This window comes from Rhipicephalus microplus, chromosome 3 (assembly GCF_043290135.1).
Source record: "Rhipicephalus microplus isolate Deutch F79 chromosome 3, USDA_Rmic, whole genome shotgun sequence".
Lineage (NCBI taxonomy): Eukaryota > Metazoa > Arthropoda > Arachnida > Ixodida > Ixodidae > Rhipicephalus > Rhipicephalus microplus.
The window spans coordinates 85,267,560-85,293,086 of record NC_134702.1 but is presented as its reverse complement, the minus strand read 5'-3'; the positions used below and the strand labels follow the sequence as shown (position 1 = coordinate 85,293,086).

Below are 25,527 nucleotides of genomic sequence, written 5' to 3'. Positions count from 1 at the left end.
TCGGTGAGACCTTGCTTTTTATTTTTCCTAATGCAGCAAAAGCTGGCAACGACGAAACTGTCCGCGAAAACTTACCGGAACCAGAACTCATTCCCATGTCGCCATCTACGGCGTGGTCTAGTGGCTAGTATATCTGGCTTTCACCCAGAAGGCCCGGATTCGATTCCCGGCGTCGGAAAGTGTGGGCTATAGGTGTAATGGTTAGCACTCTGCACTCTGCATCCAGCGATCTGAGTCCAAATCTCAGTGAGACCTTGCTTTTTATTTCTGCTAATGCAGCGAAAGCTGGCAACGACGAAACTGTTCACGATTAGACACCGGTACCAGCGCTCGTTCTCTTGCCTTCATCTCCGGCGTGGTCTAGTGGCTAGGATATCAGGCTTTCACCCAAAAGGCCCGGGTTCGATTCCCGGCGTCGGGAAGTGCGGTCTCATGGTGTAGTGGTTAGCACTCTGGACTTTGAATCCAGCGATCTGAGTTCAAATCTCGGTGAGACCTTGCTTTTTATTTTTGCTATTGCAGCGAAAGCTGGCAACGACGAAACTGTCCACGACTAGACACCGGTACCAGCGCTCGTTCTCTTGCCATCATCTCCGGCGTGGTCTAGTGGCTAGGATATCTGGCTTTCACCTAGAAGACCCGGGTTCGATTCCCGGCATCGAAAAGTGCGGTCTCAAGGTGTAACGGTTAGCACTCTGGACTTTGAATCCAACGATCCAAGTTCATATCTCGGTGACACCTTGCATTTTACTTTTGCTAATGCTGCAAAAGCTGGCAACGACGAAAGTGTCAACGAATAGACCGCGGTACCGATGCTCGTTCCCTCGAGCCATCTCTGGCGTGGTCTAGTGGCTAGCATATCTGGCTTTCACCCAGAAGGCCCGGCTTCCATTCCCGGCATCGGAAAGTGTGGTCTATTGGTGTAATGGTTAGCACTCTGCACTTTGCATCCAGCGATCTGAGTCCAAACCTCGGTGAGACCTTGCTTTTTATTTTTGCTATTGCACCGAAAGCTGGCAACGACGAAACTGTCCACAATTTGACACCGGTACCAGCGCTCGTTCTCTTGCCTTCATTTCCGGCGTGGTCTAGTGGCTAGGATATCTGGCTTTCACCCAGAAGGCCCGGGTTTCATTCCCGGAATCGGAAAGTGTGGTCTATTGGTGTCATGGTTAGCACTCTGCACTCTGCATCCAGCGATCTGAGTCCAAATCTCGGTGAGACCTTGCTTTTTATTTTTGCTAATTCTGCTAAAGCTGGCAACGATGAAACTGTCCGCGAACAGACACCCGTACTAGCGCTCATTCCCTTGGCGCCATCTGTGGCTTGGTCTAGTGGCTAGGATATCTGGCTTTCACCAAGAAGGCCCGGGTTTCATTCCCGGTGTCGGAAAGTGCGGTCAATGGTGAAACAGCTAGCACTCTGGACTCTGAATCTAGGGAACCGAGTTCAAATCTCGGTGAGACCTTGCTTTTTATTTTTGCTAATGCAACAAAAGCAGGCAACGGCGAAACTGTCCGCGAATAGACTCCAGTACTAGCGCTCGTTCTCTTGTCGACATCTCCGGTGTGGTCTAGTGGCTAGGATATTTGGCTTTCACCCAGAAGGCCCAGAATCGATTCCCGGCGTCGGAAAGTGCGGTGTCATGGTGTAACGGTTAGCACTCTGGAGTCTAAATACAGCGATTTGGGTTCAAATCTCGGTGAGACCTTGCTTTTTATTTTTCCTAATGCAGCAAATGCTGGCAACGACGAAACTGTCCACGATTAGACACCGGTACCAGCGCTCGTTCTCTTGCCTTCATCTCCGGCGTGGTCTAGTGGCTAGGATATCTGGCTTTCACCCAGAAGGCCCGGGTTTGATTCCCGGCGTCAGAAAGTGCGGTCTTATGTTGTAAAGGTTAGCACTCTGGACTCTGAATCCAGCGATCCAAGTTCAAATCTTGGTGAGACCTTGCTTTTTATTTTTGCTAATGCAGCAAAAGCTGGCAACGACGAAACTGTCAGCGAATAGACCGCGGTAGCGATGCTCGCTGCCTTGAGCCATCTCCAGCGTGGTCTAGTGGCTAGGATATCTGGCTTTCACAAAGAAGGCCCGGGTTCGATTCCCGGCGTCGGAAAGTGCTGTCTCGTGGTGTAACGGTTAGTGCTCAGGACTCTGAATCCAGCGATCCGAGTTCAAATCTCGGTGAGACCTTCCTTTTTATTTTTGCTAATGCAGCAAAAGCTGGCAACGACGAAACTGTCAGCGAATAGACCGCGGTACCAATGCTCGCTGCCTTGAGCCATCTCCGACGTGGTCTAGTGGCTAGGATATCTGGCTTTCACCAAGAAGGCCCGGGTTTCATTCCCGGTGTTGGGAAGTGCGGTCTTATGGTGAAACAGCTAGCACTCTGGACTCTGAATTTAGGGAACCGAGTTCAAATCTCGGTGAGACCTTGCTTTTTATTTTTACTAACGCAACAAAAGCTGGCAACGACGAAACTGTCAGCGATAGACCGCGGTACCAATGCTCGCTGCCTTGAGCCATCTCCGACGTGGTCTAGTGGCTAGGATATCTGGCTTTCACAAAGAATGCCCGGGTTCGATTCTCGGCGTCGGAAAGTTCGGTCTCGTGGTGTAATGGTTTGCACTCTGGACTTTGAATCCAGCGATCTGAGTTCAAATCTCGGTGAGACCTTGCTTTTTATTTTTGCTAATGCAGCAAAGCTGGCAACGACGAAACTGTCCACGAACAGACACCGGTACTAGCGCTCATTCCTTTGGCGCCATCTGTGGCATGGTCTCGTGGCTAGGATATCTGGCTTTCACCAAGAAGGCCCGGGTTTCATTCCCGGTGTTGGGAAGTGCGGTCTTATGGTGAAACAGCTAGCACTCTGGACTCTGAATCTAGGGAACCGAGTTCAAATATCGGTGAGACCTTGCTTTTTATTTTTACTAACGCAACAAAAGCTGGCAACGGCGAAACTGTCCGCGAATAGACTCCAGTACTAGCGCTCGTTCTCTTGTCGCCATTTCTGGCGTGGTCTAGTGGCTAGGATCTTTGGCTTTCACCCAGAAGGCCCAGGTTCAATTCCCGGCGTTGGAACGTGCAGTCTCATGGTGTAACGGTTAGCACTCTGGAGTCTAAATACAGCGATTCGGGTTCAAATCTCGGTCAGACCTTGCTTTTTATTTTTCCTAATGCAGCAAAAGCTGGCAACGACGACGCTGTCCACGAATAGACCGCGGTGCCGATGCTCGCTCCCTCGAGCCATCTACGGCATGGTCTAGTGGCTAGTATATCTGCTTTCACCCAGAAGGCCCGGGTTCGATTCCCGGCGTCGGAAAGTGTGGTCTATTGGTGTAATGGTTAGCACTCTGAACTCTGCATCCAGCGATCTGAGTCCAAATCTCGGTGAGACCTTGCTTTTTGTTTCTGCTATTGCAGCGAAAGCTGGCAACTACGAAACTGTCCACGATTAGACACCGGTACCAGCGCTCGTTCTCTTCCCTTCATCTCCGGCGTGGTCTAGTGGCTAGGATATCAGGCTTTCACCCAGAAGGCCCAGATTCGATTCCTGGCGTCGGAAATTGCGGTCTCATGGTGTAATGGTTAGCACTCTGGACTTTTAATCCAGCGATCTGAGTTAAAATCTCGGTGAGACCTTGCTTTTTATTTTTGTTAATGCAGCAAAGCTGGCAACGACGAACTGTCCGCGAACAGACACCGGTACTAGCGCTCATTCCCTTGGCGCCATCTCTGGCATGGTCTAGTGGCTAGGATATCTGGCTTTCACCAAGAAGGCCCGGGTTTCATTCCCGGTGTTGGAATGTGCGGTCTCATGGTGTAACGGTTAGAACTCTGGACTCTGAATCTAGGGAACCGAGTTCAAATCTCGGTGAGACCTTGCTTCTTATTTTTGCTAATGCAACAAAAGCTGGCAACGGCGAAACTGTCGGCGAATAGACTCCAGTACTAGCGCTCGTTCTCTTGTCGCCATCTCCGGCATGGTCTAGTGGCTAGGATATTTGGCTTTCACCCAGAAGTCCCAGGTTCGAATCCCGGCGTCGGAAAGTGCAGTCTCAAGGTGTAACGGTTAGCACTCTGCACTCTGCATCCAGAGATCTGAGTTCAAATCTCGGTGAGACCTTGCGTTTTATTTTTGGTAATGCAGCAAATCTGGCAACGACGAAACTGTCCACGAATACACACCGGTACCAGCGCTCGTTCTCTTGTCGTCCTCCGGCGTGGTCTTGTGGCTAGGATATCTGGCTTTCACCCAAAAGGCCCGGGTTCGATTCCCGGCGTCGGAAATTGCGGTCTCATGGTGTAACGGTTAGCACTCTGGACTCTGAATCCAGCGATCCGAGTTTAATTCTCGGTGAGATCTTGCTTTTTTATCTTTGCTAATGCAGCAAAAGCTGGCAACGACGAAACTGTCCACGAACAGACACCGGTACTAGCGCTCATTCCTTTGGCGCCATCTGTGCCATGGTCGCGTGGCTAGGATATCCGGCTTTCACCAAGAAGGCCCGGGTTTCATTCCCGGTGTCGGAAAGTGCGGTCTCATGGTGAAACAGGTAGCACTCTGGACTCTGAATCTAGGGAACCGAGTTCAAATCTCGGTGAGACCTTGCTTCTTATTTTTGCTAATGCAACAAAAGCTGGCAACGGCGAAACTGTCGGCGAATAGACTCCAGTACTAGCGCTCGTTCTCTTGTCGCCATCTCCGGCATGGTCTTGTGGCTAGGATGTTTGGCTTTCACCCAGAAGGCCCAGGTTCGAATCCCGGCGTCGCAAAGTGCAGTCTCAAGGTGTAACGGTTAGCACACTGGATTCTGAATACAGCGATCCGATTTCAAATCTTGGTGATTGGATTGGATAAACTTTTATTTTATTGGATAAACTTTTATTTTTGATAAACTTTTATTACCATGCTGAATGCGCCGGTTCTCGTCAAATCTTGGTGAGACCTTGCTTTTTTATTTTTGCGAATGCAGCAAAGGCTCGCAAGGACGACGCTGTCCGCTAATAGACATCGGTACCAGCACTCGTTTTCCTGTCGCCATCTCCGGCGTGGTCTAGTGGCTAGGATAAATGGCTTTCACCCAGAAGGCCCGGGTTCGATTCCCAGCGTCGGAAAGTGCGGTCTCATGGTGTAACAGTTAGCACTCTGAACTCTGAATCCAGCGATCCGAGTTCAAATCTCGGTGAGACCTTGCTTTTTATTTTTGCTAATGCAGCAAAAGCTGGCAACGACGAAACTGTCAGCGAATAGACCACGGTACCGATGCTCGCTGCCTTGAGCCATCTCCGGCGTGGTCTAGTGGCTAGGATATCTGGCTTTCACCTAGAAGGCCCGGGTGCGATTCCCGGCGGCGGAAAGTGCGGTCTCATGGTGTAACGGTTAGCACTCTGGACTCTGAATTCAGCGATCCGACTTCAAATCTTGGTGAGACCTTGCTTTTTATTTTTGCTAATCCAGCAAAAGCTGGCAACGACGAAACTGTCAGCGATTAGACCGCGGTACCGATGCTCGCTGCCTTGTGCGATCTCCGGCGTGGTCTAGTGTCTAGGATATCTGGCTTTCACAAAGCTGGCCCGGGTTCGATTCCCGGCGTCGGAAAGTGCGGTCTCATGGTGTAACGGTTAGCACTCTGGACTCTGAATCCAGCGATCTGAGTTCGAATCTCAGTGAGACCTTGCTTTTTATTTTTGCTAATGCAACAAAAGCTGGCAACGGCGAAACTGTCCGCGAATAGACTCCAGTACTAGCGCTCGCTCTCTTGTCGCCATCTCCGGCGTGGTCTAGTGGCTAGGATATTTGGCTTTCACCCGGAAGGCCCGGGTTCGATTCTCAACGTCGGAAAGTGCGGTCTCATGGTGTAACGGTTAGCACTCTGGACTCTGAATCCAGCGATCCGGGTTCAAATCTCGGTTAGACCTTGCTTTTTATTTTTGCTAATGCAGCAAAGGCTGGCAATGACGAAACTGTCCGCGAATAGACACCGGTACCAGCGCTCGGTCGCTTGTCGCCATTTCAGGCGTGGTGTAGTGGCTGGGATATCTGGCTTTCACTAAGAGGCCCGGGTTCGATTCCCGGCGTCGGAAAGTGTGGTCTCATGGAGTAATGGTTAGCACACTGGACTTTGAATCCAGCGATCCAAGTTCAAATCTCGGTGACACCTTGCATTTTACTTTTGCTAATGCTGCAAAAGCTGGCAACGACGAAAGTGTCAACGAATAGACCGCGGTACCGATGCTCGCTCCCTCCAGCCAACTCTGGCGTGGTCTAGTGGCTAGCATATCTGGCTTTCACCCAAAAGGCCCGTGTTCGATTCCCGGCGTCGGAAAGTGTGGTCTATTGGTGTAATGGTTAGCACTCTGCACTCTTCATCCAGTGATCTGAGTTCAAATCTCAGTGAGACCTTGCTTTTTATTTTTGCTAATGCAGCGAAAGCTGGCAACGACTAAACTGTCCACGTTTAGACACAGGTACCAGCGCTCGTTCCCTTGCCGTCATCTCCGGTGTGGTCTAGTGGCTAGGATATCTGGCTTTCACCCAGAAGGCCCGGGCTCGATTCCCGGCGTCGGAAAGTGCGGTCTCATGGTGTAACGGTTAGCACTCTGGACTCTGAATCCAGCGATGCGTGTTCAAATCTCGGTGAGACCTTGCTCTTAATTTTTGCTATTGCAGCAAAAGCTGGCAACGACGAAACTGTCAGCGAATAGACCGCGGTACTGATGCTCGCTGCCTTGAGCCATCTCCGGCGTGGTCTAGTGGCTAGGATATCTGGCTTTCACCAAGAAGGCCCGGGTTTCATTCCCGGTGTAGGAAAGTGCGGTATCATGGTGAAACAGCTAGCACTCTGGACTCTGAATCTAGGGAACCGAGTTGAAATCTCGGTGAGACCTTGCTTTTTATTTTTGCTAATGCAACAAAAGCTGACAACGACGAAACTGTCAGCGAATAGACCGCGATACCAATGCTTGCTGCCTTGAGCCATCTCCGGCGTGGTCTAGTGGCTAGGATATCTCGCTTTCACAAAGAACGCCCGGGTTCGATTCTCGGCTTCGGAAAGTTCGGTCTCATGGTGTAATGGTTAGCACTCTGGACTTTGAATCCAGCGATCTGAGTTCAAATCTCGGTGAGACCTTGCTTTTTATTTTTGCTAATGCAGCAAAGCTGGCAACGACGAACCTGTCCACGAACACAAACCGGTACTAGCGCTCATTCCCTTGGCGCCATCTGTGGCATGGTCTAGTGGCTAGGATATCTGGCTTTCACCAAGAAAACCTGGGTTTCATTCCCGGTGTTACAAAGTGCGGTCTCATGGTGAAACAGCTACCACTCTGGACTCTGAATCTAGGAAACCAAGTCCAATTCTCGGTGAGACCTTGCTTTTTATTTTTGCTAATGCAGCGAAAGCTGGCAACGACGAAACTGTCAACGAATAGACCGCGGTACCGATGCTCGCTGCCTTGTGCCGTCTTCGGCGTGGTCTAGTGGCTAGGATATCTGGCTTTCACCAAGAAGACCCGGGTTCGATTCCCGGCGTCGGAAAGTGTGGTCTATTGGTGTAATGGTTAGCACTCTGCACTCTGCATCCAGCGATCTGAGTTCAAATCTCGGTGAGACCTTGCTTTTTATTTTTGCTAATGCAGCGAAAGCTGGCATTGACTAAACTGTCCACGTTTAGACACCGGTACCAGCGCTCGTTCCCTTGCCGTCATCTCCGGCGTGGTCTAGTGGCTAGGATATCTGGCTTTCACAAAGAACGCCCGGGTTCGATTCTCGGCTTCGGAAAGTTCGGTCTCATGGTGTAATGGTTAGCACTCTGGACTTTGAATCCAGTGATCTGAGTTCAAATCTCAGTGAGACCCTCTTTTTATTTTTGCTAATGCAGCAAGGCTGGCAACGACGAACCTGTCTACGAACAGACACCCGTACTAGCGCTCATTCCCTTGGAGCCATCTGTGGCATGGTCTAGTGGCTAGGATATCTGGATTTCACCAAGAAGACCCGGGTTTCATTCCCGGTGTTCGAAAGTGCGGTCTCATGGTGAAACAGCTACCACTCTGGACTCTGAATCTAGGAAACCAAGTCCAATTCTCGGTGAGACCTTGCTTTTTATTTTTGCTAATGCAGCGAAAGCTGGCAACGACGAAACTGTCCAGGATTAGACACCGGTACCAGCGCTCGTTCTCTTGCCTTCATCTCCGACGTGGTCTAGTGGCTAGGATATCTGGCTTTCACCCAGAAGGCCCGGGTTCGATTCCCAGCGTCGGAAAGTGGGGTCTATTGGTGTAATGGTTAGCACTCTGCACTCTGCATCCAGCGATCTGAACCCAAATCTCGGTGAGACCTTGCTTTTTATTTCTGCTAATGCAGCGAAAGCTGGCAAAGACGAAACTGTCAGCGAATAGACCGTGGTACCGATGCTCGCTGCCTTGAGCCATCTCCGGCGTGGTCTAGTGGCTAGGATATCTGGCCTTCATAAAGAAGGCCCGGGTTCAATTCTTGGTGTCGGAAAGTGCGGTCTCATGGTGTAATGGTTAGCACTTTGGACTTTTAATCCAGCGATCTGAGTTAAAATCTCGGTGAGACCTTGCTTTTTATTTTTGCTGATGCAGCAAAGCTGGCAACGACGAACTGTCCGCGAACAGACACCGGTACTAGCGCTCATTCCCTTGGCGCCATCTCTGGCATGGTCTAGTGGCTAGGATATCTGGCTTTCACCAAGAAGGCCCGGGTTTCATTCCCGGTGTTGGAAAGTGCGGTATCATGGTGAAACAGCTAGCACTCTGGACTCTGAATCTAGGGAACCGAGTTGAAATCTCGGTGAGACCTTGCTTTTTATTTTTGCTAATGCAACAAAAGCTGACAACGACGAAACTGTCAGCGAATAGACCGCGATACCAATGCTTGCTGCCTTGAGCCATCTCCGGCGTGGTCTAGTGGCTAGGATATCAGGCTTTCACAAAGAAGGCCCGGGTTTGATTCTCGGCTTCGGCAAGTTCGGTCTCATGGTGTAATGGTTAGCACTCTGGACTTTGAATCCAGCGATCTGAGTTCAAATCTCGGTGAGTCCTTGCTTTTTATTTTTGGTAATGCAGCAAATTTGGCAACGACGAACCTGTCTACGAACAGACACCGGTACTAGCGCTCATTCCCTTGGCGCCATCTGTGGCATGGTCTAGTGACTAGGATATCTGGCTTTCACCAAGAAGACCCGGGTTTCATTCCCGGTTTTGGAAAGTGCGGTCTCATGGTGAAACAGCTAGCACTCTGGACTCTAATTCTAGGAAACCGAGTTGAAATCTCGGTGAGACCTTGCTTTTTATTTTTGCTAATGCAACAAAAGCTGGCAACGACGAAACTGTCCGCGAATAGACATCGGTACCAGCGCTCGTTTTCCTGTCGCCATCTCCGGCGTGGTCTAGTGGCTAGGATAAATGGCTTTCACCCAGAAGCCCCGGGTTCGATTCCCAGCGTCGGAAAGTGTGGTCTATTGGTGTAATGGTTAGCACTCTGCACTCTGCATCCAGCGATCTGAGTTCAAATCTCGGTGAGACCTTGCTTTTTATTTTTGCTAATGCAGCGAAAGCTGGCAATGACTAAACTGTCCACGATAAGGCACCGGTACCAGCGCTCGTTCTCTTGCTGTCATCTCCGGCGTGGTATAGTGGCTAGGGTACCTGGCTTTCACCCAGAAGGCCCGGGTTCAATTCCCAGCGTCGGAAAGTGCGGTCTCATGGTGTAACGGTTAGCACTCTGGACTCTGAATCCAGCGATCCGAGTTCAAATCTCGGTGAGACCTTGCTTTTTGTTTTTGCTAATGCAACAAAAGCTGGCAACGGCGAAACTGTCCGCGAATAGACTCCAGTACTAGCGCTCGCTCTCTTGTCGCCATCTCCGGCGTGGTCTAGTGGCAAGGATATTTGGCTTTCAGCCAGAAGGCCCGGGTTCGATTCCCTGCGTCGGAAAGTGCGGTCTCATGGTGTAACGGTTAGCACTCTGGACTCTGTAACCCAGCGATCCGGGTTCAAATCTCGGTTAGACCTTGCTTTTTATTTTTGCTAATGCAGCAAAGGCTGGCAATGACGAAACTGTCCGCGAATAGACACCGGTACCAGCGCTCGGTCGCTTGTCGCCATTTCAGGCGTGGTGTAGTGGCTGGGATATCTGGCTTTCACTAAGAGGCCCGGCTTCGATTCCCGGCGTCGGAAAGTGTGGTCTCATGGTGTAATGGTTAGCACACTGGACTTTGAATCCAGCGATCCAAGTTCAAATCTCGGTGACACCTTGCATTTTACTTTTGCTAATGCTGCAAAAGCTGGCAACGACGAAAGTGTCAACGAATAGACCGCGGTACCGATGCTCGCTCCCTCCAGCCATCTCTGGCGTGGTCTAGTGGCTAGCATATCTGGCTTTCACCCAGAAGGCCCGGGTTCGATTCCCGGCGTCGGAAAGTGTGGTCTATTGGTGTAATGGTTAGCACTCTGCACTCTACATCCAGTGATCTGAGTTCAAATCTCGGTGAGACCTTGCTTTTAATTTTTGCTAATGCAGCGAAAGCTGGCAACGACTAAACTGTCCACGTTTAGACACCGGTACCAGCGCTCGTTCCCTTGCCGTCATCTCCGGCGTGGTCTAGTGGCTAGGATATCTGGCTTTCACCCAGAAGGCCCGGGTTCGATTCCCGGCGTCGGAAAGTGCGGTCTCATGGTGTAAAGGTTAGCACTCTGGACTCTGAATCCAGCGATCCGAGTTCAAATCTCGGTGAGACCTTGCTTTTTATTTTTGCTAATGCAGCAAAAGCTGGCAACGACGAAACTGTCAGCGAATAGACCACGGTACCGATGCTCGCTGCCTTGAGCAATCTCCGGCGTGGTCTAGTGGCTAGGATATCTGGCTTTCACCTAGAAGGCCCGGGTTCGATTCCCGGCGGCGGAAAGTGCGGTCTCATGGTGTAACGGTTAGCACTCAGGACTCTGAATTCAGCGATCCGACTTCAAATCTTGGTGAGACCTTGCTTTTTATTTTTGCTAATCCAGCAAAAGCTGGCAACGACGAAACTGTCAGCGAATAGACCGCGGTACCGATGCTCGCTGCCTTGTGCGATCTCCGGCGTGGTCTAGTGTCTAGGATATCTGGCTTTCACAAAGCTGGCCCGGGTTCGATTCCCGGCGTCGGAAAGTGCGGTCTCATGGTGTAACGGTTAGCACTCTGGACTCTGAATCCAGCGATCCGAGTTCGAATCTCAGTGAGATCTTGCTTTTTATTTTTGCTAATGCAACAAAAGCTGGCAACGGCGAAACTGTCCGCGAATAGACTCCAGTACTAGCGCTCGCTCTCTTGTCGCCATCTCCGGCGTGGTCTAGTGGCTAGGATATTTGGCTTTCACCCAGAAGGCCCGGGTTCGATTCCCGGCGTCGGAAAGTGCGGTCTCATGGTGTAACGGTTAGCACTCTGGACTCTGAATCCAGCGATCCGGGTTCAAATCTCGGTTAGACCTTGCTTTTTATTTTTGCTAATGCAGCAAAGGCTGGTAATGACGAAACTGTCCGCGAATAGACACCGGTACCAGTGCTCGGTCGCTTGTCGCCATTTCAGGCGTGGTGTAGTGGCTGGGATATCTGGCTTTCACTAAGAGGCCCGGGTTCGATTCCCGGCGTCGGAAAGTGTGGTCTTATGGTGTAATGGTTATCACACTGGACTTTGAATCCAGCGATCCAAGTTCAAATCTCGGTGACACCTTGCATTTTACTTTTGCTAATGCTGCAAAAGCTGGCAACGACGAAAGTGTCAACGAATAGACCGCGGCACCGATGCTCGCTCCCTCCAGCCAACTCTGCGTGATCTAGTGGCTAGCATATCTGGCTTTCACCCAGAAGGCCCGGGTTCGATTCCCGGCGTCGGAAAGTGTGGTCTATTGGTGTAATGGTTAGCACTCTGCACTCTTCATCCAGTGATCTGAGTTCAAATCTCAGTGAGACCTTGCTTTTTATTTTTGCTAATGCAGCGAAACCTGGCAACGACTAAACTGTCCACGTTTAGACACCGGTACCAGCGCTCGTTCCCTTGCCGTCATCTCCGGCGTGGTCTAGTGGCTAGGAAATCTGGCTTTCACCCAGAAGGCCCGTGTTCGATTCCCGGCGTCGGAAAGTGCGGTCTCATGGTGTAACGGTTAGCACTCTGGACTCTGAATCCAGCGATCCGAGTTCAAATCTCGGTGAGACCTTCCTTTTTATTTTTGCTAATGCAGCAAAAGCTGGCAACGACGAAACTGTCAGCGAATAGACCACGGTACCGATGCTCGCTGCCTTGAGCCATCTCCGGCGTGATCTAGTGGCTAGGATATCTGGCTTTCACCAAGAAGACCCGGGTTAGATTCCCGGCGTCGGAAAGTGTGGTCTATTGGTGTAATGGTGAGCACTCTGCACTCTGCATCCAGCGATCTGAGTTCAAATCTCGGTGAGACCTTACTTTTTATTTTTGCTAATGCAGCGAAAGCTGGCAATGACTAAACTGTCCACGATAAGGCACCGGTACCAGCGCTCGTTCTCTTGCTGTCATCTCCGGCGTGGTATAGTGGCAAGGATATTTGGCTTTCAGCCAGAAGGCCCGGGTTCGATTCTCTGCGTCGGAAAGTGCGGTCTCATGGTGTAACGGTTAGCACTCTGGACTCTGAATCCAGCGATCCGGGTTCAAATCTCGGTTAGACCTTGCTTTTTATTTTTGCTAATGCAGCAAAGGCTGGCAATGACGAAACTGTCCGCGAATAGACACCGGTACCAGCGCTCGGTCGCTTGTCGCCATTTCAGGCGTGGTGTAGTGGCTGGGATATCTGGCTTTCACTAAGAGGCATGGCTTCGATTCCCGGCGTCGGAAAGTGTGGTCTCATGGTGTAATGGTTAGCACACTGGACTTTGAATCCAGCGATCCAAGTTCAAATCTCGGTGACACCTTGCATTTTACTTTTGCTAATGCTGCAAAAGCTGGCAACGACGAAAGTGTCAACGAATAGACCGCGGTACCGATGCTCGCTCCCTCCAGCCATCTCTGGCGTGGTCTAGTGGCTAGCATATCTGGCTTTCACCCAGAAGGCCCGGGTTCGATTCCCGGCGTCGGAAAGTGTGGTCTATTGGTGTAATGGTTAGCACTCTGCACTCTACATCCAGTGATCTGAGTTCAAATCTCGGTGAGACCTTGCTTTTTATTTTTGCTAATGCAGCGAAAGCTGGCAACGACTAAACTGTCCACGTTTAGACACCGGTACCAGCGCTCGTTCCCTTGCCGTCATCTCCGGCTTGGTCTAGTGGCTAGGATATCTGGCTGTCACCCAGAAGGCCCGGGCTCGATTCCCGGCGTCGGAAAGTGCGGTCTCATGGTGTAACGGTTAGCACTCTGGACTCTGAATCCAGCGATCCGAGTTCAAATCTCGGTGAGACCTTGCTTTTTATTTTTGCTAATGCAGCAAAAGCTGGCAACGACGAAACTGTCAGCGAATAGACCGCGGTACTGATGCTCGTTGCCTTGAGCCATCTCCGGCGTGGTCTAGTTGCTAGGATATCTGGCTTTCACCAAGAAGGCCCGGGTTTCATTCCCGGTGTTTGAAAGTGCGGTATCATGGTGAAACAGCTAGCACTCTGGACTCTGAATATAGGGAACTGAGTTGAAATCTCGGTGAGACCTTCCTTTTTATTTTTTCTAATGACACAAAAGCTGACAACGACGAAACTGTCAGCGAATAGACCGCGATACCAATGCTTGCTGCCTTGAGCCATCCCCGGCGTGGTCTAGTGGCTAGGATATCTGGCTTTCACAAAGAACGCCCGGGTTCGATTCTCGGCTTCGGAAAGTTCGGTCTCATGGTGTAATGGTTAGCACTCTGGACTTTGAATCCAGCGATCTGAGTTCAAATCTCAGTGAGACCTTGCTTTTTATTTTTGCTAATGCAGCAAGGCTGGCAACGACGAACCTGTCCACGAACAGACACCCGTACTAGCGCTCATTCCCTTGGCGCCATCTGTGGCATGGTCTAGTGGCTAGGATATCTGGCTTTCACCAAGAAGACCCGGGTTTCATTCCCGGTGTTCGAAAGTGCGGTCTCATGGTGAAACAGCTACCACTCTGGACTCTGAATCAAGGAAACCAAGTCCAATTCTTGGTGAGACCTTGCTTTTTATTTTTGCTAATGCAGCGAAAGCTGGCAACGACGAAACTGTCCAGGATTAGACACCGGTACCAGCGCTCGTTCTCTTGCCTTGATCTCCGGCGTGGTCTAGTGGCTAGGATATCTGGCTTTCACCCAGAAGGCCCGGGTTCGATTCCCGGCGTCGGAAAGTGTGGTCTAATGGTGTAATGGTTAGCACTCTGCACTCTGCATCCAGCGATCTGAGTCCAAATCTCGGTGAGACCTTGCTTTTTATTTCTGCTAATGCAGCGAAAGCTGGCAACGGCGAAACTGTCCACGATTAGACACCGGTACCAGCGCTCGTTCTCTTCCCTTTATCTCCGGCGTGGTCTAGTGGCTAGGATATCAGGCTTTCACCCAGAAGGCCCGGATTCGATTCCTGGCGTCGAAAATTGCGGTCTCATGGTGTAACGGTTAGCACTCTGGACTCTGAATCAAGCGATCCGAGTTCAAATCTCGGTGAGACCTTGCTTTTTATTTTTGCTAATGCAGCAAAAGTTGGCAACGACGAAACTGTCAGCGAATTAAAATCCAATATATGTACGAGTTCCGTATCCTACGATCATTTTACATATGTTCTTCTTCATTTAAACAATTTATCGAGTTAACTGCTGCACTGCAACGCAACAGTCATGCTATCAATACTCGTAATGTAGGAGGATGGCTCATACCGCGCTTTCGCACTGACTATAAACTGCAGTCATTGAAATATAACCTCCCATGCATTCTTAAAAAGCATAATCATTTACATAAACCTGCGCTAAATACATTACGTGAAATATTTCTGAATTACTAATGTATTTCAATTATTTGTTAATGTTGTACTACATTTCACTGTATATTGTTGTATATGATTAGCTATCATGCTTTCTATTATTATATTGTGTTGATATTAGTGTTTCGTGTAGTTTACTGCTAGAATTACAGGTGTACTATTGCTTGTACTATTACAGGTGTACTATTGACTGTGTTCCTTGTACTTGTAGTATTAAAAATTTCTTTTCTGTAATTAAATTTTGGTATTCTGTTGGTCTTGTTCGTTGTTAGAGATGTGTTTTAGTCAAAAAATCATTCCCTGTTACGCTTACACAGATATTGTTATATGCTTTGTTTTTGTAAATATTTTTGTACAATGTGTGATATATCTTGTAATTTGGTGCAAATATTTTTACCGGTCACTTGTTGCCATGTCATTGGTCTTCTGGGCCCTAGTCAAGCTGTTTCATTACAGCTTTTAGCCCAGGAGACCATCCAGAATGTAATGTTTTCGTTTATTCTGGAAATAAAAGAAATAATAATAATAATAATAATAATAATAATAATAGACCGCGGTACCGATGCTCGCTGCCTTGAGCCATCTCTGGCGTGGTCTAGTGGCTAGGATATCTGGCCTTCATAAAGAAGGCCCGGGTTCAATTCTTGGTGTCGGAAAGTGCGGTCTCATGGTGTAATGGTTAGCACTCTGGACTTTTAATCCAGCGATCTGAGTTAAAATCTCGGTGAGACCTTGCTTTTTATTTTTGCTAATGCAGCAAAGCTGGCAACGACGAACTGTCCGCGAACAGACACCGGTACTAGCGCTCATTCCCTTGGCGCCATCTCTGGAATGGTCTAGTGGCTAGGATATCTGGCTTTCACCAAGAAGGCCCGGGTTTCATTCCCGGTGTTGGAAAGTGCGGTCTCATGGTGTAACGGTTAGAACTCTGGACTCTGAATCCAGCGATCCGAGTTCAAATCTCGTTGAGACCTTGCTTTTTATTATTCCTAATGCAGCAAAAGCTGGCAACGACGAAACTGTCCGCGAAAACTTACCGGAACCAGAACTCATTCCCATGTCGCCATCTCTGGCGTGGTCTAGTGGCTAGGATATCTGGCTTTCACCCAGAAGGCCCGGGTTCGATTCCCGGCGTCGGAAAGTGCGGTCTCATGGTGTAACGGTTAGCACTCTGGACTCTGAATCCAGCAATCCGAGTTCAAATCTCGGTGAGACATTGCTTTTTTTTATTTTTGCTAATGCAGCAAAAGCTGGCAACGACGAAACTGTCCACGAACAGACACCGGTACTAGCGCTCATTCCTTTGGCGCCATCTGTGGCATGGTCGCGTGGATAGGATATCTGGCTTTCACCAAGAAAGCCCGGGTTTCATTCCCGGTGTCGGAAAGTGCGGTCTCATGGTGAAACAGGTAGCACTCTGGACTCTGAATCTAGGGAACCGAGTTCAAATCTCGGTGAGACCTTGCTTCTTATTTTTGCTAATGCAACAAAAGCTGGCAACGGCGAAACTGTCGGCGAATAGACTCCAGTACTAGCGCTCATTCTCTTGTCGCCATCTCCGGCATGGTCTAGTGGCTAGGATATTTGGCTTTTACCCAGGAGGCCCAGGTTCGAATCCCGGCGTCGGAAAGTGCAGTCTCAAGGTGTAACGGTTAGCACTCTGGAATCTAAATACAGCGATCCGAGTTCAAATCTTGGTGAGACCTTGCTTTTTTATTTTTGCTAATGCAGCAAAAGCTGGCAACGACGACGCTGTCCGCGAATAGACATCGGTACCAGCGCTCGTTTTCCTGTCGCCATCTCCGGCGTGGTCTAGTGGCTAGGATAAATGGCTTTCACCCAGAAGGCTCGGGTTCGATTCCCGGCGTCGGAAAGTGTGGTCTATTGGTGTAATGGTTAGCACTCTGCACTCTGCATCCAGCGATCTGAGTTCAAATCTCGGTGAGACCTTGCTTTTCATTTTTGCTAATGCAGCGAAAGCTGGCAACGACTGAACTGTCCACGATAAGGCACCGGTACCAGCGCTCGTTCTCTTGCTGTCATCTCCGGCGTGGTATAGTGGCTAGGATACCTGGCTTTCACCCAGAAGGCCCGGGTTCGATTCGCAGCGTCGGAAAGTGCGGTCTCATGGTGTAACGGTTAGCACTCTGGTCTCTGAATCCAGCGATCCGAGTTCAAATCTCGGTGAGACCTTGCTTTTTATTTTTGCTAATGCAGCAAAAGCTGGCAACGACGAAACTGTCAGCGAATAGACCACGGTACCGATGCTCGCTGCCTTGAGCCATCTCCAGCGTGGTCTAGTGGCTAGGATATCTGGCTTTCACTTAGAAGGCCCGGGTTCGATTTCCGGCGGTGGAAAGAGTGGTCTATTGGTGTAATGGTGAGCACTCTGCACTCTGCATTCAGCGATCTGAGTTCAAATCTCGGTGAGACCTTACTTTTTATTTTTGCTAATGCAGCGAAAGCTGGCAATGACTAAACTGTCCACGATAAGGCACCGGTACCAGCGCTCGTTCTCTTGCTGTCATCTCCGGCGTGGTATAGTGGCAAGGATATTTGGCTTTCAGCCAGAAGGCCCGGGTTCGATTCTCTGCGTCGGAAAGTGCGGTCTCATGGTGTAACGGTTAGCACTCTGGACTCTGAATCCAGCGATCCGGGTTCAAATCTCGGTTAGACCTTGCTTTTTATTTTTGCTAATGCAGCAAAGGCTGGCAATGACGAAACTGTCCGCGAATAGACACCGGTACCAGCGCTCGGTCACTTGTCGCCATTTCAGGCGTGGTGTAGTGGCTGGGATATCTGGCTTTCACTAAGAGGCCCGGCTTCGATTCCCGGCGTCGGAAAGTGTGGTCTCATGGTGTAATGGTTAGCACACTGGACTTTGAATCCAGCGATCCAAGTTCAAATCTCGGTGACACCTTGCATTTTACTTTTGCTAATGCTGCAAAAGCTGGCAACGACGAAAGTGTCAACGAATAGACCGCGGTACCGATGCTTGCTGCCTTGAGCCATCTCCGGCGTGGTCTAGTGGCTAGGATATCTGGCTTTCACAAAGAACGCCCGGGTTCGATTCCCGGCGTCGGAAAGTGCGGTCTCATGGTGTAACGGTTAGCACTCTGGACTCTGAATCCAGCGATCCGAGTTCAAATCTCGGTTAGACCTTGCTTTTTATTTTTGCTAATGCAGCAAAGGCTGGTAATGACGAAACTGTCCGCGAATAGACACCGGTACCAGTGCTCGGTCGCTTGTCGCCATTTCAGGCGTGGTGTAGTGGCTGGGATATCTGGCTTTCACTAAGAGGCCCGGGTTCGATTCCCGGCGTCGGAAAGTGTGGTCTTATGGTGTAATGGTTATCACACTGGACTTTGAATCCAGCGATCCAAGTTCAAATCTCGGTGACACCTTGCATTTTACTTTTGCTAATGCTGCAAAAGCTGGCAACGACGAAAGTGTCAACGAATAGACCGCGGCACCGATGCTCGCTCCCTCCAGCCAACTCTGCGTGATCTAGTGGCTAGCATATCTGGCTTTCACCCAGAAGGCCCGGGTTCGATTCCCGGCGTCGGAAAGTGTGGTCTATTGGTGTAATGGTTAGCACTCTGCACTCTTCATCCAGTGATCTGAGTTCAAATCTCAGTGAGACCTTGCTTTTTATTTTTGCTAATGCAGCGAAACCTGGCAACGACTAAACTGTCCACGTTTAGACACCGGTACCAGCGCTCGTTCCCTTGCCGTCATCTCCGGCGTGGTCTAGTGGCTAGGAAATCTGGCTTTCACCCAGAAGGCCCGTGTTCGATTCCCGGCGTCGGAAAGTGCGGTCTCATGGTGTAACGGTTAGCACTCTGGACTCTGAATCCAGCGATCCGAGTTCAAATCTCGGTGAGACCTTCCTTTTTATTTTTGCTAATGCAGCAAAAGCTGGCAACGACGAAACTGTCAGCGAATAGACCACGGTACCGATGCTCGCTGCCTTGAGCCATCTCCGGCGTGATCTAGTGGCTAGGATATCTGGCTTTCACCAAGAAGACCCGGGTTAGATTCCCGGCGTCGGAAAGTGTGGTCTATTGGTGTAATGGTGAGCACTCTGCACTCTGCATCCAGCGATCTGAGTTCAAATCTCGGTGAGACCTTACTTTTTATTTTTGCTAATGCAGCGAAAGCTGGCAATGACTAAACTGTCCACGATAAGGCACCGGTACCAGCGCTCGTTCTCTTGCTGTCATCTCCGGCGTGGTATAGTGGCAAGGATATTTGGCTTTCAGCCAGAAGGCCCGGGTTCGATTCTCTGCGTCGGAAAGTGCGGTCTCATGGTGTAACGGTTAGCACTCTGGACTCTGAATCCAGCGATCCGGGTTCAAATCTCGGTTAGACCTTGCTTTTTATTTTTGCTAATGCAGCAAAGGCTGGCAATGACGAAACTGTCCGCGAATAGACACCGGTACCAGCGCTCGGTCGCTTGTCGCCATTTCAGGCGTGGTGTAGTGGCTGGGATATCTGGCTTTCACTAAGAGGCATGGCTTCGATTCCCGGCGTCGGAAAGTGTGGTCTCATGGTGTAATGGTTAGCACACTGGACTTTGAATCCAGCGATCCAAGTTCAAATCTCGGTGACACCTTGCATTTTACTTTTGCTAATGCTGCAAAAGCTGGCAACGACGAAAGTGTCAACGAATAGACCGCGGTACCGATGCTCGCTCCCTCCAGCCATCTCTGGCGTGGTCTAGTGGCTAGCATATCTGGCTTTCACCCAGAAGGCCCGGGTTCGATTCCCGGCGTCGGAAAGTGTGGTCTATTGGTGTAATGGTTAGCACTCTGCACTCTACATCCAGAGATCTGAGTTCAAATCTCGGTGAGACCTTGCTTTTTATTTTTGCTAATGCAGCGAAAGCTGGCAACGACTAAACTGTCCACGTTTAGACACCGGTACCAGCGCTCGTTCCCTTGCCGTCATCTCCGGCTTGGTCTAGTGGCTAGGATATCTGGCTGTCACCCAGAAGGCCCGGGCTCGATTCCCGGCGTCGGAAAGTGCGGTCTCATGGTGTAACGGTTAGCACTCTGGACTCTGAATCCAGCGATCCGAGTTCAAATCTCGGTGAGACCTTGCTTTTTATTTTTGCTAATGCAGCAAAAGCTGGCAACGACGAAACTGTCAGCGAATAGACCGCGGTACTGATGCTCGTTGCCTTGAGCCATCTCCGGCGTGGTCTAGTGGCTAGGATATCTGGCTTTCACCAAGAAGGCCCGGGTTTCATTCCCGGTGTTTGAAAGTGCGGTATCATGGTGAAACAGCTAGCACTCTGGACTCTGAATATAGGGAACTGAGTTGAAATCTCGGTGAGACCTTCCTTTTTATTTTTTCTAATGACACAAAAGCTGACAACGACGAAACTGTCAGCGAATAGACCGCGATACCAATGCTTGCTGCCTTGAGCCATCTCCGGCGTGGTCTAGTGGCTAGGATATCTGGCTTTCACAAAGAACGCCCGGGTTCGATTCTCGGCTTCGGAAAGTTCGGTCTCATGGTGTAATGGTTAGCACTCTGGACTTTGAATCCAGCGATCTGAGTTCAAATCTCAGTGAGACCTTGCTTTTTATTTTTGCTAATGCAGCAAGGCTGGCAACGACGAACCTGTCCACGAACAGACACCCGTACTAGCGCTCATTCCCTTGGCGCCATCTGTGGCATGGTCTAGTGGCTAGGATATCTGGCTTTCACCAAGAAGACCCGGGTTTCATTCCCGGTGTTCGAAAGTGCGGTCTCATGGTGAAACAGCTACCACTCTGGACTCTGAATCTAGGAAACCAAGTCCAATTCTTGGTGAGACCTTGCTTTTTATTTTTGCTAATGCAGCGAAAGCTGGCAACGACGAAACTGTCCAGGATTAGACACCGGTACCAGCGCTCGTTCTCTTGCCTTGATCTCCGGCGTGGTCTAGTGGCTGGGATATCTGGCTTTCACCCAGAAGGCCCGGGTTCGATTCCCGGCGTCGGAAAGTGTGGTCTAATGGTGTAATGGTTAGCACTCTGCACTCTGCATCCAGCGATCTGAGTCCAAATCTCGGTGAGACCTTGCTTTTTATTTCTGCTAATGCAGCGAAAGCTGGCAACGGCGAAACTGTCCACGATTAGACACCGGTACCAGCGCTCGTTCTCTTCCCTTTATCTCCGGCGTGGTCTAGTGGCTAGGATATCAGGCTTTCACCCAGAAGGCCCGGATTCGATTCCTGGCGTCGAAAATTGCGGTCTCATGGTGTAACGGTTAGCACTCTGGACTCTGAATCAAGCGATCCGAGTTCAAATCTCGGTGAGACCTTGCTTTTTATTTTTGCTAATGCAGCAAAAGTTGGCAACGACGAAACTGTCAGCGAATAGACCGCGGTACCGATGCTCGCTGCCTTGAGCCATCTCTGGCGTGGTCTAGTGGCTAGGATATCTGGCCTTCATAAAGAAGGCCCGGGTTCAATTCTTGGTGTCGGAAAGTGCGGTCTCATGGTGTAATGGTTAGCACTCTGGACTTTTAATCCAGCGATCTGAGTTAAAATCTCGGTGAGACCTTGCTTTTTATTTTTGCTAATGCAGCAAAGCTGGCAACGACGAACTGTCCGCGAACAGACACCGGTACTAGCGCTCATTCCCTTGGCGCCATCTCTGGAATGGTCTAGTGGCTAGGATATCTGGCTTTCACCAAGAAGGCCCGGGTTTCATTCCCGGTGTTGGAAAGTGCGGTCTCATGGTGTAACGGTTAGAACTCTGGACTCTGAATCCAGCGATCCGAGTTCAAATCTCGTTGAGACCTTGCTTTTTATTATTCCTAATGCAGCAAAAGCTGGCAACGACGAAACTGTCCGCGAAAACTTACCGGAACCAGAACTCATTCCCATGTCGCCATCTCTGGCGTGGTCTAGTGGCTAGGATATCTGGCTTTCACCCAGAAGGCCCGGGTTCGATTCCCGGCGTCGGAAAGTGCGGTCTCATGGTGTAACGGTTAGCACTCTGGACTCTGAATCCAGCAATCCGAGTTCAAATCTCGGTGAGACATTGCTTTTTTTATTTTTGCTAATGCAGCAAAAGCTGGCAACGACGAAACTGTCCACGAACAGACACCGGTACTAGCGCTCATTCCTTTGGCGCCATCTGTGGCATGGTCGCGTGGATAGGATATCTGGCTTTCACCAAGAAAGCCCGGGTTTCATTCCCGGTGTCGGAAAGTGCGGTCTCATGGTGAAACAGGTAGCACTCTGGACTCTGAATCTAGGGAACCGAGTTCAAATCTCGGTGAGACCTTGCTTCTTATTTTTGCTAATGCAACAAAAGCTGGCAACGGCGAAACTGTCGGCGAATAGACTCCAGTACTAGCGCTCATTCTCTTGTCGCCATCTCCGGCATGGTCTAGTGGCTAGGATATTTGGCTTTTACCCAGGAGGCCCAGGTTCGAATCCCGGCGTCGGAAAGTGCAGTCTCAAGGTGTAACGGTTAGCACTCTGGAATCTAAATACAGCGATCCGAGTTCAAATCTTGGTGAGACCTTGCTTTTTTATTTTTGCTAATGCAGCAAAAGCTGGCAACGACGACGCTGTCCGCGAATAGACATCGGTACCAGCGCTCGTTTTCCTGTCGCCATCTCCGGCGTGGTCTAGTGGCTAGGATAAATGGCTTTCACCCAGAAGGCTCGGGTTCGATTCCCGGCGTCGGAAAGTGTGGTCTATTGGTGTAATGGTTAGCACTCTGCACTCTGCATCCAGCGATCTGAGTTCAAATCTCGGTGAGACCTTGCTTTTCATTTTTGCTAATGCAGCGAAAGCTGGCAACGACTGAACTGTCCACGATAAGGCACCGGTACCAGCGCTCGTTCTCTTGCTGTCATCTCCGGCGTGGTATAGTGGCTAGGATACCTGGCTTTCACCCAGAAGGCCCGGGTTCGATTCGCAGCGTCGGAAAGTGCGGTCTCATGGTGTAACGGTTAGCACTCTGGTCTCTGAATCCAGCGATCCGAGTTCAAATCTCGGTGAGACCTTGCTTTTTATTTTTGCTAATGCAGCAAAAGCTGGCAACGACGAAACTGTCAGCGAATAGACCACGGTACCGATGCTCGCTGCCTTGAGCCATCTCCAGCGTGGTCTAGTGGCTAGGATATCTGGCTTTCACTTAGAAGGCCCGGGTTCGATTTCCGGCGGTGGAAAGTGTGGTCTATTGGTGTAATGGTGAGCACTCTGCACTCTGCATTCAGCGATCTGAGTTCAAATCTCGGTGAGACCTTACTTTTTATTTTTGCTAATGCAGCGAAAGCTGGCAATGACTAAACTGTCCACGATAAGGCACCGGTACCAGCGCTCGTTCTCTTGCTGTCATCTCCGGCGTGGTATAGTGGCAAGGATATTTGGCTTTCAGCCAGAAGGCCCGGGTTCGATTCTCGGCGTCGGAAAGTGCGGTCTCATGGTGTAACGGTTAGCACTCTGGACTCTGAATCCAGCGATCCGGGTTCAAATCTCGGTTAGACCTTGCTTTTTATTTTTGCTAATGCAGCAAAGGCTGGCAATGACGAAACTGTCCGCGAATAGACACCGGTACCAGCGCTCGGTCGCTTGTCGCCATTTCAGGCGTGGTGTAGTGGCTGGGATATCTGGCTTTCACTAAGAGGCCCGGCTTCGATTCCCGGCGTCGGAAAGTGTGGTCTCATGGTGTAATGGTTAGCACACTGGACTTTGAATCCAGCGATCCAAGTTCAAATCTCGGTGACACCTTGCATTTTACTTTTGCTAATGCTGCAAAAGCTGGCAACGACGAAAGTGTCAACGAATAGACCGCGGTACCGATGCTTGCTGCCTTGAGCCATCTCCGGCGTGGTCTAGTGGCTAGGATATCTGGCTTTCACAAAGAACGCCCGGGTTCGATTCTCGGCTTCGGAAAGTTCGGTCTCATGGTGTAATGGTTAGCACTCTGGACTTTGAATCCAGCGATCTGAGTTCAAATCTCAGTGAGACCTTGCTTTTTATTTTTGCTAATGCAGCAAGGCTGGCAACGACGAACCTGTCCACGAACAGACACCCGTACTAGCGCTCATTCCCTTGGCGCCATCTGTGGCATGGTCTAGTGGCTAGGATATCTGGCTTTCACCAAGAAGACCCGGGTTTCATTCCCGGTGTTCGAAAGTGCGGTCTCATGGTGAAACAGCTACCACTCTGGACTCTGAATCTAGGAAACCAAGTCCAATTCTCGGTGAGACCTTGCTTTTTATTTTTGCTAATGCAGCGAAAGCTGGCAACGACGAAACTGTCCAGGATTAGACACCGGTACCAGCGCTCGTTCTCTTGCCTTGATCTCCGGCGTGGTCTAGTGGCTAGGATATCTGGCTTTCACCCAGAAGGCCCGGGTTCGATTCCCGGCGTCGGAAAGTGTGGTCTATTGGTGTAATGGTTAGCACTCTGCACTCTGCATCCAGCGATCTGAGTCAAAATCTCGGTGAGACCTTGCTTTTTATTTCTGCTAATGCAGCGAAAGCTGGCAACGGCGAAACTGTCCACGATTAGACACCGGTACCAGCGCTCGTTCTCTTCCCTTCATCTCCGGCGTGGTCTAGTGGCTAGGATATCAGGCTTTCACCCAGAAGGCCCGGATTCGATTCCTGGCGTCGAAAATTGCGGTCTCATGGTCTAACGGTTAGCACTCTGGACTCTGAATCAAGCGATCCGAGTTCAAATCTCGGTGAGACCTTGCTTTTTATTTTTGCTAATGCAGCAAAAGTTGGCAACGACGAAACTGTCAGCGAATAGACCGCGGTACCGATGCTCGCTGCCTTGAGCCATCTCCGGCGTGGTCTAGTGGCTAGGATATCTGGCCTTCATAAAGAAGGCCCGGGTTCAATTATTGGTGTCGGAAAGTGCGGTCTCATGGTGTAATGGTTAGCACTCTGGACTTTTAATCCAGCGATCCGAGTTAAAATCTCGGTGAGACCTTGCTTTTTATTTTTGCTAATCCAGCAAAAGCTGGCAACGACGAAACTGTCAGCGATTAGACCACGGTACCGATGCTCGCTGCCTTGTGCGATCTCCGGCGTGGTCTAGTGTCTAGGATATCTGGCTTTCACAAAGCTGGCCCGGGTTCGATTCCCGGCGTCATAAAGTGCGGTCTCATGGTGTAACGGTTAGCACTCTGGACTCTGAATCCAGTGATCCGAGTTCGAATCTCGGTGAGACCTTGCTTTTTATTTTTGCTAATGCAACAAAAGCTGGCAACGGCGAAACTGTCCGCGAATACACTCCAGTACTAGCGCTCGCTCTCTTGTCGCCATCTCCGGCGTGGTCTAGTGGCTAGGATATTTGGCTTTCACCCAGAAGGCCCGGGTTCGATTGCCGGCGTCGGAAAGTGCGGTCTCATGGTGTAACGGTTAGCACTCTGGACTCTGAATCCAGCGATCCGGGTTCAAATCTCGGTTAGACCTTGCTTTTTATTTTTGCTAATGCAGCAAAGGCTGGCAATGACGAAACTGTCCGCGAATAGACACCGGTACCAGCGCTCGGTCGCTTGTCGCCATTTCAGGCGTGGTGTAGTGGCTGGGATATCTGGCTTTCAC

The 25,527-nt window shown here is 50.3% G+C and overlaps 1 protein-coding gene and 74 non-coding genes across 75 annotated transcripts in view; all 75 read left to right on the top strand.

Annotated features, from left to right (window-relative positions):
• The window catches only part of LOC119182706 (uncharacterized), a 168,776-nt gene that overhangs the window by 88,619 nt on the left and 54,630 nt on the right, over nucleotides 1–25,527 (top strand). The gene's annotated exons all lie outside the window — the stretch shown is intronic.
• On the top strand, nucleotides 350–422 carry TRNAE-UUC (transfer RNA glutamic acid (anticodon UUC)). The gene has a single exon. It is a non-coding gene; the product is annotated as a tRNA-Glu (tRNA).
• TRNAQ-UUG (transfer RNA glutamine (anticodon UUG)) lies at nucleotides 427–498 on the top strand. The gene has a single exon. It is a non-coding gene; the product is annotated as a tRNA-Gln (tRNA).
• On the top strand, nucleotides 593–664 carry TRNAE-UUC (transfer RNA glutamic acid (anticodon UUC)). The gene has a single exon. It is a non-coding gene; the product is annotated as a tRNA-Glu (tRNA).
• Nucleotides 1,806–1,877, top strand: TRNAE-UUC (transfer RNA glutamic acid (anticodon UUC)). Its single transcript has one exon. It is a non-coding gene; the product is annotated as a tRNA-Glu (tRNA).
• TRNAQ-UUG (transfer RNA glutamine (anticodon UUG)) lies at nucleotides 2,608–2,679 on the top strand. Its single transcript has one exon. It is a non-coding gene; the product is annotated as a tRNA-Gln (tRNA).
• TRNAE-UUC (transfer RNA glutamic acid (anticodon UUC)) lies at nucleotides 3,500–3,571 on the top strand. The gene has a single exon. It is a non-coding gene; the product is annotated as a tRNA-Glu (tRNA).
• On the top strand, nucleotides 3,577–3,648 carry TRNAK-UUU (transfer RNA lysine (anticodon UUU)). The gene has a single exon. It is a non-coding gene; the product is annotated as a tRNA-Lys (tRNA).
• On the top strand, nucleotides 3,984–4,055 carry TRNAE-UUC (transfer RNA glutamic acid (anticodon UUC)). Its single transcript has one exon. It is a non-coding gene; the product is annotated as a tRNA-Glu (tRNA).
• Nucleotides 4,224–4,295, top strand: TRNAE-UUC (transfer RNA glutamic acid (anticodon UUC)). The gene has a single exon. It is a non-coding gene; the product is annotated as a tRNA-Glu (tRNA).
• TRNAQ-CUG (transfer RNA glutamine (anticodon CUG)) lies at nucleotides 4,301–4,372 on the top strand. The gene has a single exon. It is a non-coding gene; the product is annotated as a tRNA-Gln (tRNA).
• Nucleotides 5,130–5,201, top strand: TRNAQ-CUG (transfer RNA glutamine (anticodon CUG)). The gene has a single exon. It is a non-coding gene; the product is annotated as a tRNA-Gln (tRNA).
• TRNAE-UUC (transfer RNA glutamic acid (anticodon UUC)) lies at nucleotides 5,295–5,366 on the top strand. Its single transcript has one exon. It is a non-coding gene; the product is annotated as a tRNA-Glu (tRNA).
• TRNAQ-CUG (transfer RNA glutamine (anticodon CUG)) lies at nucleotides 5,614–5,685 on the top strand. Its single transcript has one exon. It is a non-coding gene; the product is annotated as a tRNA-Gln (tRNA).
• Nucleotides 5,857–5,928, top strand: TRNAQ-CUG (transfer RNA glutamine (anticodon CUG)). The gene has a single exon. It is a non-coding gene; the product is annotated as a tRNA-Gln (tRNA).
• On the top strand, nucleotides 6,507–6,578 carry TRNAE-UUC (transfer RNA glutamic acid (anticodon UUC)). Its single transcript has one exon. It is a non-coding gene; the product is annotated as a tRNA-Glu (tRNA).
• TRNAQ-UUG (transfer RNA glutamine (anticodon UUG)) lies at nucleotides 7,068–7,139 on the top strand. Its single transcript has one exon. It is a non-coding gene; the product is annotated as a tRNA-Gln (tRNA).
• On the top strand, nucleotides 7,475–7,546 carry TRNAE-UUC (transfer RNA glutamic acid (anticodon UUC)). Its single transcript has one exon. It is a non-coding gene; the product is annotated as a tRNA-Glu (tRNA).
• On the top strand, nucleotides 7,795–7,866 carry TRNAQ-UUG (transfer RNA glutamine (anticodon UUG)). Its single transcript has one exon. It is a non-coding gene; the product is annotated as a tRNA-Gln (tRNA).
• On the top strand, nucleotides 8,202–8,273 carry TRNAE-UUC (transfer RNA glutamic acid (anticodon UUC)). Its single transcript has one exon. It is a non-coding gene; the product is annotated as a tRNA-Glu (tRNA).
• On the top strand, nucleotides 8,521–8,592 carry TRNAK-UUU (transfer RNA lysine (anticodon UUU)). The gene has a single exon. It is a non-coding gene; the product is annotated as a tRNA-Lys (tRNA).
• Nucleotides 9,004–9,075, top strand: TRNAQ-UUG (transfer RNA glutamine (anticodon UUG)). Its single transcript has one exon. It is a non-coding gene; the product is annotated as a tRNA-Gln (tRNA).
• Nucleotides 9,732–9,803, top strand: TRNAQ-CUG (transfer RNA glutamine (anticodon CUG)). Its single transcript has one exon. It is a non-coding gene; the product is annotated as a tRNA-Gln (tRNA).
• TRNAE-UUC (transfer RNA glutamic acid (anticodon UUC)) lies at nucleotides 9,898–9,969 on the top strand. The gene has a single exon. It is a non-coding gene; the product is annotated as a tRNA-Glu (tRNA).
• On the top strand, nucleotides 10,218–10,289 carry TRNAQ-UUG (transfer RNA glutamine (anticodon UUG)). The gene has a single exon. It is a non-coding gene; the product is annotated as a tRNA-Gln (tRNA).
• TRNAE-UUC (transfer RNA glutamic acid (anticodon UUC)) lies at nucleotides 10,383–10,454 on the top strand. The gene has a single exon. It is a non-coding gene; the product is annotated as a tRNA-Glu (tRNA).
• On the top strand, nucleotides 10,626–10,697 carry TRNAE-UUC (transfer RNA glutamic acid (anticodon UUC)). Its single transcript has one exon. It is a non-coding gene; the product is annotated as a tRNA-Glu (tRNA).
• On the top strand, nucleotides 10,703–10,774 carry TRNAQ-CUG (transfer RNA glutamine (anticodon CUG)). The gene has a single exon. It is a non-coding gene; the product is annotated as a tRNA-Gln (tRNA).
• TRNAE-UUC (transfer RNA glutamic acid (anticodon UUC)) lies at nucleotides 10,868–10,939 on the top strand. Its single transcript has one exon. It is a non-coding gene; the product is annotated as a tRNA-Glu (tRNA).
• On the top strand, nucleotides 11,187–11,258 carry TRNAQ-CUG (transfer RNA glutamine (anticodon CUG)). The gene has a single exon. It is a non-coding gene; the product is annotated as a tRNA-Gln (tRNA).
• TRNAE-UUC (transfer RNA glutamic acid (anticodon UUC)) lies at nucleotides 11,353–11,424 on the top strand. Its single transcript has one exon. It is a non-coding gene; the product is annotated as a tRNA-Glu (tRNA).
• On the top strand, nucleotides 11,430–11,501 carry TRNAQ-CUG (transfer RNA glutamine (anticodon CUG)). The gene has a single exon. It is a non-coding gene; the product is annotated as a tRNA-Gln (tRNA).
• Nucleotides 12,079–12,150, top strand: TRNAE-UUC (transfer RNA glutamic acid (anticodon UUC)). Its single transcript has one exon. It is a non-coding gene; the product is annotated as a tRNA-Glu (tRNA).
• TRNAQ-CUG (transfer RNA glutamine (anticodon CUG)) lies at nucleotides 12,156–12,227 on the top strand. Its single transcript has one exon. It is a non-coding gene; the product is annotated as a tRNA-Gln (tRNA).
• On the top strand, nucleotides 12,321–12,392 carry TRNAE-UUC (transfer RNA glutamic acid (anticodon UUC)). The gene has a single exon. It is a non-coding gene; the product is annotated as a tRNA-Glu (tRNA).
• On the top strand, nucleotides 12,641–12,712 carry TRNAQ-CUG (transfer RNA glutamine (anticodon CUG)). The gene has a single exon. It is a non-coding gene; the product is annotated as a tRNA-Gln (tRNA).
• TRNAQ-UUG (transfer RNA glutamine (anticodon UUG)) lies at nucleotides 12,883–12,954 on the top strand. Its single transcript has one exon. It is a non-coding gene; the product is annotated as a tRNA-Gln (tRNA).
• TRNAE-UUC (transfer RNA glutamic acid (anticodon UUC)) lies at nucleotides 13,048–13,119 on the top strand. Its single transcript has one exon. It is a non-coding gene; the product is annotated as a tRNA-Glu (tRNA).
• On the top strand, nucleotides 13,291–13,362 carry TRNAD-GUC (transfer RNA aspartic acid (anticodon GUC)). The gene has a single exon. It is a non-coding gene; the product is annotated as a tRNA-Asp (tRNA).
• Nucleotides 13,368–13,439, top strand: TRNAQ-CUG (transfer RNA glutamine (anticodon CUG)). The gene has a single exon. It is a non-coding gene; the product is annotated as a tRNA-Gln (tRNA).
• On the top strand, nucleotides 13,852–13,923 carry TRNAQ-UUG (transfer RNA glutamine (anticodon UUG)). Its single transcript has one exon. It is a non-coding gene; the product is annotated as a tRNA-Gln (tRNA).
• TRNAE-UUC (transfer RNA glutamic acid (anticodon UUC)) lies at nucleotides 14,260–14,331 on the top strand. Its single transcript has one exon. It is a non-coding gene; the product is annotated as a tRNA-Glu (tRNA).
• Nucleotides 14,580–14,651, top strand: TRNAQ-CUG (transfer RNA glutamine (anticodon CUG)). Its single transcript has one exon. It is a non-coding gene; the product is annotated as a tRNA-Gln (tRNA).
• On the top strand, nucleotides 15,620–15,691 carry TRNAK-UUU (transfer RNA lysine (anticodon UUU)). The gene has a single exon. It is a non-coding gene; the product is annotated as a tRNA-Lys (tRNA).
• Nucleotides 16,027–16,098, top strand: TRNAE-UUC (transfer RNA glutamic acid (anticodon UUC)). Its single transcript has one exon. It is a non-coding gene; the product is annotated as a tRNA-Glu (tRNA).
• Nucleotides 16,104–16,175, top strand: TRNAQ-CUG (transfer RNA glutamine (anticodon CUG)). Its single transcript has one exon. It is a non-coding gene; the product is annotated as a tRNA-Gln (tRNA).
• Nucleotides 16,516–16,587, top strand: TRNAK-UUU (transfer RNA lysine (anticodon UUU)). Its single transcript has one exon. It is a non-coding gene; the product is annotated as a tRNA-Lys (tRNA).
• TRNAQ-CUG (transfer RNA glutamine (anticodon CUG)) lies at nucleotides 17,080–17,151 on the top strand. The gene has a single exon. It is a non-coding gene; the product is annotated as a tRNA-Gln (tRNA).
• Nucleotides 17,565–17,636, top strand: TRNAQ-CUG (transfer RNA glutamine (anticodon CUG)). Its single transcript has one exon. It is a non-coding gene; the product is annotated as a tRNA-Gln (tRNA).
• On the top strand, nucleotides 17,807–17,878 carry TRNAQ-UUG (transfer RNA glutamine (anticodon UUG)). Its single transcript has one exon. It is a non-coding gene; the product is annotated as a tRNA-Gln (tRNA).
• Nucleotides 18,049–18,120, top strand: TRNAQ-CUG (transfer RNA glutamine (anticodon CUG)). Its single transcript has one exon. It is a non-coding gene; the product is annotated as a tRNA-Gln (tRNA).
• On the top strand, nucleotides 18,698–18,769 carry TRNAE-UUC (transfer RNA glutamic acid (anticodon UUC)). Its single transcript has one exon. It is a non-coding gene; the product is annotated as a tRNA-Glu (tRNA).
• On the top strand, nucleotides 18,775–18,846 carry TRNAQ-CUG (transfer RNA glutamine (anticodon CUG)). The gene has a single exon. It is a non-coding gene; the product is annotated as a tRNA-Gln (tRNA).
• On the top strand, nucleotides 18,940–19,011 carry TRNAE-UUC (transfer RNA glutamic acid (anticodon UUC)). Its single transcript has one exon. It is a non-coding gene; the product is annotated as a tRNA-Glu (tRNA).
• On the top strand, nucleotides 19,260–19,331 carry TRNAQ-CUG (transfer RNA glutamine (anticodon CUG)). The gene has a single exon. It is a non-coding gene; the product is annotated as a tRNA-Gln (tRNA).
• Nucleotides 19,502–19,573, top strand: TRNAQ-UUG (transfer RNA glutamine (anticodon UUG)). The gene has a single exon. It is a non-coding gene; the product is annotated as a tRNA-Gln (tRNA).
• Nucleotides 19,667–19,738, top strand: TRNAE-UUC (transfer RNA glutamic acid (anticodon UUC)). Its single transcript has one exon. It is a non-coding gene; the product is annotated as a tRNA-Glu (tRNA).
• On the top strand, nucleotides 19,910–19,981 carry TRNAD-GUC (transfer RNA aspartic acid (anticodon GUC)). Its single transcript has one exon. It is a non-coding gene; the product is annotated as a tRNA-Asp (tRNA).
• TRNAQ-CUG (transfer RNA glutamine (anticodon CUG)) lies at nucleotides 19,987–20,058 on the top strand. The gene has a single exon. It is a non-coding gene; the product is annotated as a tRNA-Gln (tRNA).
• Nucleotides 20,471–20,542, top strand: TRNAQ-UUG (transfer RNA glutamine (anticodon UUG)). Its single transcript has one exon. It is a non-coding gene; the product is annotated as a tRNA-Gln (tRNA).
• On the top strand, nucleotides 20,879–20,950 carry TRNAE-UUC (transfer RNA glutamic acid (anticodon UUC)). Its single transcript has one exon. It is a non-coding gene; the product is annotated as a tRNA-Glu (tRNA).
• Nucleotides 21,199–21,270, top strand: TRNAQ-CUG (transfer RNA glutamine (anticodon CUG)). The gene has a single exon. It is a non-coding gene; the product is annotated as a tRNA-Gln (tRNA).
• Nucleotides 21,441–21,512, top strand: TRNAK-UUU (transfer RNA lysine (anticodon UUU)). The gene has a single exon. It is a non-coding gene; the product is annotated as a tRNA-Lys (tRNA).
• On the top strand, nucleotides 21,848–21,919 carry TRNAE-UUC (transfer RNA glutamic acid (anticodon UUC)). The gene has a single exon. It is a non-coding gene; the product is annotated as a tRNA-Glu (tRNA).
• On the top strand, nucleotides 21,925–21,996 carry TRNAQ-CUG (transfer RNA glutamine (anticodon CUG)). The gene has a single exon. It is a non-coding gene; the product is annotated as a tRNA-Gln (tRNA).
• TRNAK-UUU (transfer RNA lysine (anticodon UUU)) lies at nucleotides 22,336–22,407 on the top strand. Its single transcript has one exon. It is a non-coding gene; the product is annotated as a tRNA-Lys (tRNA).
• Nucleotides 22,900–22,971, top strand: TRNAQ-CUG (transfer RNA glutamine (anticodon CUG)). Its single transcript has one exon. It is a non-coding gene; the product is annotated as a tRNA-Gln (tRNA).
• TRNAQ-CUG (transfer RNA glutamine (anticodon CUG)) lies at nucleotides 23,385–23,456 on the top strand. The gene has a single exon. It is a non-coding gene; the product is annotated as a tRNA-Gln (tRNA).
• On the top strand, nucleotides 23,627–23,698 carry TRNAQ-UUG (transfer RNA glutamine (anticodon UUG)). Its single transcript has one exon. It is a non-coding gene; the product is annotated as a tRNA-Gln (tRNA).
• On the top strand, nucleotides 23,869–23,940 carry TRNAQ-UUG (transfer RNA glutamine (anticodon UUG)). Its single transcript has one exon. It is a non-coding gene; the product is annotated as a tRNA-Gln (tRNA).
• TRNAE-UUC (transfer RNA glutamic acid (anticodon UUC)) lies at nucleotides 24,277–24,348 on the top strand. The gene has a single exon. It is a non-coding gene; the product is annotated as a tRNA-Glu (tRNA).
• Nucleotides 24,839–24,910, top strand: TRNAK-UUU (transfer RNA lysine (anticodon UUU)). The gene has a single exon. It is a non-coding gene; the product is annotated as a tRNA-Lys (tRNA).
• TRNAQ-CUG (transfer RNA glutamine (anticodon CUG)) lies at nucleotides 25,081–25,152 on the top strand. Its single transcript has one exon. It is a non-coding gene; the product is annotated as a tRNA-Gln (tRNA).
• On the top strand, nucleotides 25,247–25,318 carry TRNAE-UUC (transfer RNA glutamic acid (anticodon UUC)). Its single transcript has one exon. It is a non-coding gene; the product is annotated as a tRNA-Glu (tRNA).
• Nucleotides 25,324–25,395, top strand: TRNAQ-CUG (transfer RNA glutamine (anticodon CUG)). Its single transcript has one exon. It is a non-coding gene; the product is annotated as a tRNA-Gln (tRNA).